This window comes from Agelaius tricolor, unplaced genomic scaffold, assembly GCF_023055355.1.
Source record: "Agelaius tricolor isolate 1412-34295 unplaced genomic scaffold, bAgeTri1.0.p SCAF_37, whole genome shotgun sequence".
NCBI classification, from domain to species: domain Eukaryota; kingdom Metazoa; phylum Chordata; class Aves; order Passeriformes; family Icteridae; genus Agelaius; species Agelaius tricolor.
The window spans coordinates 2,559,613-2,567,572 of record NW_027269297.1 but is presented as its reverse complement, the minus strand read 5'-3'; positions in this window follow the sequence as shown (position 1 = coordinate 2,567,572).

The following is a 7,960-nucleotide window of genomic DNA, read 5'->3' as shown; positions in this document are numbered from 1 at the left end:
TATCCTCGAGCTTCCTCTCTGGGTGGTTTGCTTACAGATCCATAGATAAAAAGTATTTATGCATTTTCCCTTTTTTTTTTTTTTTTTGGATGGCTCAGGTAGCAGCAGGAGGGAAAACTTGCAAAACTGAACATATTCAGCGATGTCACCCCAATGAGGACTGTGGGTCATTTTTGGGGGACATGATGAGGGAAGCCAAGCACTGATGGCTCACCCTGACTGAAAAGTGATTAATTCAAAACAACCCAGAAGAGTGAATCTCCCCTTCACATTGCTGAATAATTAATTACTCTGTGCTTCTTGCACCTCAGGAGGTTGGAGTGGGGAGATTTTAATGTGATTTCTTTTGATACAGCATGTGCAGAAGAGCTGAGACATCTCATGTCAGACCAGGGGAACTCCTGGTGGGATGGGATGGGGCATGGGACAGGCCTTGCCCTTTTACCTGCTGGATACTCCTGGTTTTGACTCAAGACCAGCAGGTTTTGTTTTCCCCTGCAGTGTTTAAACCAGCTTTATTTCAATTCTAAAAGGCTCATGTTGCAGTCAGGTAGAAAAATTATAAAGAAAAGCCATATAAAATCAGGCTGCTCTGGCTGGCCTGTCATTTCTTCCAAGTCAAGCCAGCACTGTGCAAGCTCCCATGTGAAAGCAATGCTGGTGTGAGCAGTTCATTAGCATAACAATCCGTTCCTGGGTAAAAAACAACTTGCACCTGTATAAACTCTTTTTCCACAGTTAGATAAGGAAATGAAACCATCTCTCACAAAGAACTTTTCCTGCAGGTACACACCAGGGGTTGGAGTGACCAATCCATAGAGAATAACAACTTGTTACTGACCAATAAAGTGATTGGCAAGAAAGCTCCTGACCAATGGGAGTCACACATGAGGTCTGCAAAACTGTATAAAAAGGAGTTCTGTGAATAAAGAATGGGCTTTTTCCACCAGGAAGGAAATGGAGTCCCTGTGATTTATTCCCATAGCTGAAGTGCACCCTTCACTGTAACATCCCAGTGAATTTGCTTCCATAAATCACATCCTTCCTTCATGAAGGCAAATCTCTGACTGGAAATTTAAAAAACAAAATAAGTATTTGGAATTGTACATGGCATATAACTCATAGGGCAGATAATTAGTAAAGTTATTTTCTGCTTTCTCTATCTTTTACAAGAAGGAAGTTACTTTGTCTAATCTTCATGGAATTTAACATAAGAGACTTATGGAATGAATCAGGTCTGTTGTGTTTTCTTCTGAATAGTTACTGTAGTTTTCTTTTCAGTTTTTTTTAAAATTTTTTTCAACAAAAGTCAACTTAAGAATTTTTTTCCCTTGTCCTGTTATCCTTTGAGTGAACTTATGTAACACCTAAACAAAAGGCACACTGAAGTCCTTGTTGCTTAGTGGGTTTTGCATCTTTTAAATTGACATTAGTGAGTTTTACACCCTTTAAATGAAATTCATTTGGGCCTTAAAACACCCCCTCATGTGTTTTGTAGTGAAAGATCAGCACAGGGTTCCCAGAGCAGCTGTGGCTTCCTCATCCCTGGAATTCCCAAGGCCAGGTTGGACAGGGCTTGGAGGAACCTGGGATATTGGAAGGTGCTCCTATTTTTCTGTCTTTCTTTTTTGCGTAGAAGTGGATAGAAAAGGAAATCCAACATAAGTTAAAGAGAGAAAAAGGAAAGAAAGCAAAGTGTGGAGAATTTGGAAAAATACCCCAGCAGTTTGAACAGTTAGATGAGCTCTAAGAAGCTCTGACTCCAAGGATGGAGGGAATGGGGCTCCAAAGCCAGGCTGGGCAGGGCTTGGAGCAGCCTGGGATAGTGGAAAGTGTCCCTTTCCATGCAATGCAGTGGAATTAGATGACCTTTAAGGTCTTTTTCCAACCCCAAAAGTTCAGTGATTCCATGATCAAAGCTGGAGGGAAAGACCAAGTGACTCATTAAAAATACTGGCACTAAACAAAGGTATCTTACTCAACTGTTGATACAATGCCGTGACCCCGAGCTGCTGCAGCACCTGAACTCCTGCACTGTGACTGTTCCTGCTTAAAACCACTCCAGAACTGAAGTGGTTTTGTATTTTCAGAGCCTCTTGGTTGCTATTAAACACCTGCTGGCACTGAGGTCTGCACTGAAGTGTTCCTCTGCGTCAGAGCACAAGCACGAGCCCTTTCCAGGCCTGAATTCCCAAACCTGGACTAGCATGCAGCTCAGCTGTTTGAATCATTAAATCTTCACACAGACATTTCTACCCTCGTGGAGAAATTCAGAAACCTGCCAAGCATTGGGAGATCCTGCAAACGTCTCTGCAGCTCTGAAATGAATCAGAGAACCACAGGGAAGGACAGAGTCAAATTAAGTTGGAAAAGACATCTGAGATCATTGAGTCCAACCTGAGCATGTGGTGACAGGACAGGAGAATGCCTTAAAGCTGGCAGAGGGGAAATTTAAGTTGGATATTAGGAAGAAATTCTTCCCCATGAGGGTGGGGAGGCCCTGGCATAGGTTGCCCAGAGCAGCTGTGGCTTCCTCATCCCTGGAATTCTCAAGGCCAGGTTGGACAGGGCTCGGAGCAACCTGGGATAATGGAAGGTGCTCCTATTTTTCTGTCTTGATTTTTTACATAAAAGTGGATAGAAAAGGAAATCCAACATAAGTTAAAGAGAGAAAAAGGAAAGAAAGCAAAGTGTGGAGAATTTGGAAAAATACCCCAGCAGTTTGAACAGTGAGATGAGCTCTAAGAAGCTCTGACTCCAAGGATGGAGGGAATGGGGCTCCAAAGCCAGGCTGGGCAGGGCTTGAGGAATCTGGGATAGTGGAAAGTGTCCCTGCCCATGGAATGGGGAAAATGAGATGGGCTTTGAGGTCCCTTCCAACCCAAACCAGTCTGGGATTCTGTGATTCTCTCCCAGCTTTATGGGAGAAGGGCAGATCTCCCCCTGCAGCCCTCTGTCGCCACATTTCTCTTCACAGAGAAAAGCAAGGCACAATTCTCAAGAATATTTCTGGGTTTCACGTTCTCTGAACATCAGAGAAAGGAAAAACAATTCTTATCTCATTTGCTGTGCCTGTGTTTGTGCCAAAGTAGAATGCAATATGGAGATTGTTTACCCATAGTGATAGTGTTTTGTTTCCTTGGCCTACTTTTCTCATAGAAAACTGTGGAGTAAATATTTGACCTTTTTTTTCATTCCTTCAGTCTTTATATTTTTAATTTCCTTGGGTTTTTGTCATTGTGCTTCTTCCTCTATTTGCTTCTATTTTTGTGTCTCTATTTTTTATGAAAGCAGATGGAAAAGGAAATCAAACATAAGGTAAAGGGGAGCCCCATTCCCTCCATCCTTGGAGTCAGAGCTTCTTAGAGCTCATCTCACTGTTCAAACTGCTGGGGTACTTTTCCAAATTCTCCACACTTTGCTTTCTTTCCTTTTTCTCTCTTTAACTTATGTTGGATTTCCTTTTCTATCCACTTCTGTGCAAAAAATAAAGACAGAAAAAAAATGGAAGGAGCACCTTCCAATATCCCAGGTTGCTCCAGGTTCCCTTGGTGTGTGTTGGGACTGTTGGGTGACAGTCACAAGATGCTGGGCAGTGTGAGCAGAGTTGAGTGCTTGGCAGATCCAATTTAGATGTAATGTAATATAGTATAGAATAAATAGTATAATAAAGTAATTAATTAGCCTTCTGACAAGATGGAGTCAGATGCATCATTCTCTCCCCTTGTTGGGGCTGCCTGTGAATTCCACAGCCCTCAGCCCAAGCAGTTGTCCAAAGGGCTCTGTGCCCCAGCACCAGGAATTCCTTTCCCATAAGGAATATTTGTGTTTCTTGGCCAGCCTGTGCCCATCTCTACCCTAAAAGCTGCCCTGTGATTTGTCTGAAGATGATAGCTAAAGACACTCTCACCACCATACTCTGAACCAGGTGTGTTTATTCAAGAAAACACCTGTGCCCCCAATATTTAAACTGAAATAATTAGCACAACACAATTTCATTTTACGTGGGAAAATTGATTTTCATTTCATAGGTGTCATTGCTAAAGCCCCCAGTGAACCCTCACAACACAGCTGGGTTTATACATGAAAAAACCCTTTAAATATCAAGGCTCTGCAATGCTGCTCATAATTCTGCCTGCCAGAGGCAAAAGCCCTGCTCTCCCACCATTGTTCATGTTGAGGAACTTGGTTGAGGCCCCTGGAGTTACATCCATACAAAGTGTTTTAAAATTGCATAAAATTAGCATTTTTCACCATAAAACTTCTTTTTCCTCTACAGCATAAGAGTAGAAATTGCTGGTGTCAAATTGTGATTGATGTGAATATTGGAATCAAAGGATCCCAGACTGGTTTGGGTTGGAAGGGACCTTGAAGCTCATCTCATTCCCCCCATTCCAAGGCAGGGACACCTTCCACCATCCCGGCTTGCTCCAAGCCCTGTCCTGACTGGCTTTGGAGCCACATTCCCTCAAATCCTTGGAGTCACAGCTTTCTAGAACTCATTTAACTTTTCAAACAGCTGGAGTATTTTCCCCCAATTCTTCACACTCTGCTTTCCTTCCTTTTCCCCCTTTACCTTATGTTTGATTTCCTTTTCCATCCAATTTCATACAAATATGGAGCCACAAAAACAGAAGCAAAGAGAGGAAAAAGCAGAATGAAAAAAACCCTAGGAAATTATGGATTTAAAAACTGAAAGAATGAAAAAAATGTTATATATTTACTACACAGTTTTCTATGAGAAAAGTAGCTTCAAAAGTGACTTCCAGTTTTGAATTGGTGCTTAATTTAATTCCAAAATATGGCTTTCCCTCTCTCAGGTCTGGACAAGGCCAAGGAATAAGTGGAATAAAAATGACCTAAACAGGCAAATCTTATTCTTGTGTGGCCATAAATCTACCAACTTGCTCACTTGTCATTGTGTCTTACCTCACAAATGTGTCCTGCTTGGAGGCCTCAGTCCATAAATTTCCCCTGGAAAGTGGCCATAAATTATCAAGCCACACATTAAATAATCTTTTCTTTATCTGGAACTGCACGAGGCTGTTGAGTGTGAGTTGGCTGGACAGAGGAAAGACTCAGCAGCTGAGCCTGGCTTTTCTAGGCACCTATTTTGGGTGCTCTGACTCACCTGGAGCTTCCTGTTTCAAACTGGCTCTAAGAAGGAATTAGGGAGCCTAAATTTAGAAGCTGTTGACATGAAGGGAAATGGAATGTCAGGAGTGCAGGATATGGCAGCTCAGGAAAATGAGCTGATGGCTTCACTGCTGGGTGCAGCACCCCTGACTTGCACCAGAGCACAGGGGCTGCTGCAATCCCAGGGAGTGGAAACATCCAGCTCTGGGGTCTCACAACCTTCCCTCTCCTTGGGAACACCTGAATTCCTCCTGGAGCCTGAATTTCAGACAGTGCCATGCTGTCCTTGGGCCTCCACCCTTCTCCACCCCAAACATTCAAGCTCCTGGGATCAGCAGTGAAAATAAAAACTGGGGATTGAAACCATGGGGGCTGCGGAGGTTCCCGGTCTGACTGCAGAAGGTGCTTTTCCAAAACATTTTTCCAAGACCATTTATCCTCACATTCATTGAAACTGAGCCAATTAAAACCATTAAAAGCTGGGCCTAGAGGTTTTGAGGTCACTATGTGCAGCTCCTGCTGCCCCAAGTGTTGCTCATCAGAATTTGCATTTGTTTCAGTCATTCTCTCTCCAGAAGCTGCCTTTGCTCTGAGGTTTTCCCTTGCTTGCACCTTTCCTTTCCTTTTCCTTTGCACCAAACACAAGTTATATCACTTCCACTTTCTAAGGTCCCGAATATAAAAGTTTCCTATTTATTTTGCTTTTTAGGTTGGTTATTTGTGTTGAGGAGTCCCTTTCTTATATTATCCTCAGGATTAGGTGCTTGAAAACAGTGGAGCTGCTTTGAATTTTTCTATCTAGTAACATTATTATTATTACTATTATTAATACTACTACTACTACTACTACTACTACTACTACTACTAATTTAAGAGCATGAGCAATTAGCCAAGAATTTTGCAGAGTGCTGCTTGTTCTCCCCAGGGATCTGTGTGGCTCAGAGCAGTGCAGAGTCAGGCAATGGCTGCACAGAAGGTCAGGGCCCTATTGACCCAGGTGAGATATTTAAATAAAAACTGCTGTGCATTTTTAGGTTGCCAACAGCCCCTGCTTGGCCCTGGGCACAGGAAGGGATTTTCTCCCTAAGTGACTGATGTTTTCTTCTCGTGCTGAACAAAAACTGAAACAAACCCAGAAGTGAATGTGAAAGTCCCTCCGTGGATAATGAATCTGTGTCACATAAGCCATGGCTTCATTTTCACAGCTGAGCTTTCAGGAGTTTGGGCTGGGGCCAATTTCATGGGAGGTGTCACCGAGCCTTGTGAAATCTGATTGCTCTCGTGGTTTCAAAGTCTCCACGGCTCCAGCAGAGCTCAGATGCAGCTCTGTGATCTCTGATCTTCAAAACCTGATCAGATTTGGGGTTGCTGCCCCCGGGTGAGCTGGGATGGAAATGTGTTACATCAGCATGGCTGCTATTGAAATCCCTGTTCCAGATTTCTGCAGCAATTAACGTCAGACAGAATTAAGCCAATAATAGGAATTTTTTTCCTTTCTCAACCAAGATTATGGATAAATCCTATAGATGCCCCATGGCCAAGCAGAAATCAGATTAAGAGTGCAGCTTTATCAGTGACTGGGGAGGGCCCAAACCCCTCGACAGAGCAGAGCTGTGGGATTGTTGCTGCTCCCTGTGTCTGGTGGAGCTGGCAATAACACACAGGCACAGAAAACTCCACATTTGCCCCATCTGAGAACGAGGGGAGGAATTTGCACAATTTCTCCATGACTTTGATGCCTTAGGATTTGGTCTTTTATATTTTCCATCTATTTCTAACCCTGCAGTTCTTTAGTGTGTAACTCCAAACTCCACACCCAGTGGGAGCTGCTGCTGCTTTCCCATTTGGGGCAGACACAACAATTCCTCTCCAGGCCTGGCAATCAAGGACACCTCACTGCCTCAGGGCCCAGAGATGGAAACAAAAGGGAGTTGGGGGGAGCAAACTTGGGGTCAATGACTTCATTAGCTGAAGCTGTAATTGGCAGATGAACCCCCAATATGGAAATGGAGCAAACTTATAAAAGTGTGAAACCTGTGACCCCTCATCCATTTTGGGTGTAGGCCCTGGAGGCTTTGTCTGCCCTAAATGTACCTGAAGGCCCTTCAATAAATATAACAACTTTTTATTTCCTTAATTTTGTCTGGCTTCTGTTTTTAGGTAGCCCCAAAAGGCATCAACTGCAGTGCATTTGGGATTGCTCCCCTCTCCTGTGCTGGGGAACCAGAGCAAGGAGTGGCTCCTCAGATCATGGAACCCTCCTGCTGCCAACGGGGCTGTTCCCCACGGGGAACTGCTGCTGATGCTGCTGCAGATCCTTGTAGGAAGGACCAGCCTGGGTTTTTTTTTTACACACAGGTTTGTTGTCAAAATGACCCACAGCAAAAACTTAGGAAAAAAAAATAAATGAAGGAAAAGGGATGAAAGAATGAAGTGGCTTGGAGTGTGCCTGCCTCAGGGCATTGCTTCAGTTAAAGCTATTTAAAATTTTTGTAACTGATGGGGAAATTGTCCACTATTAATGGGCTTTCTTTCTGGCTATAATTTATTCTTATTTCTCAGAGGCAATGGGGTAGAAGCCAGATTTCTTTATCCAAAGGTATTAAAATACCTGGGGCTGAGCAGCTTAGCATTGCTTTGTCAGGATTTTCTCCATCTGGCAGAATATTAGAATAAAATCACCCCGTGCAGGGAGAGCTGCTTTATTTTTAAAAGAATGCCCTTTCTCCTTCAAGTCAAGCCCTGAGGGAGAGGAGGAGATGCATATTTTCATTCACTTACTGCTTCTATATTCAGGAGCTATGATCCCTCTCTGTCAGGCTTG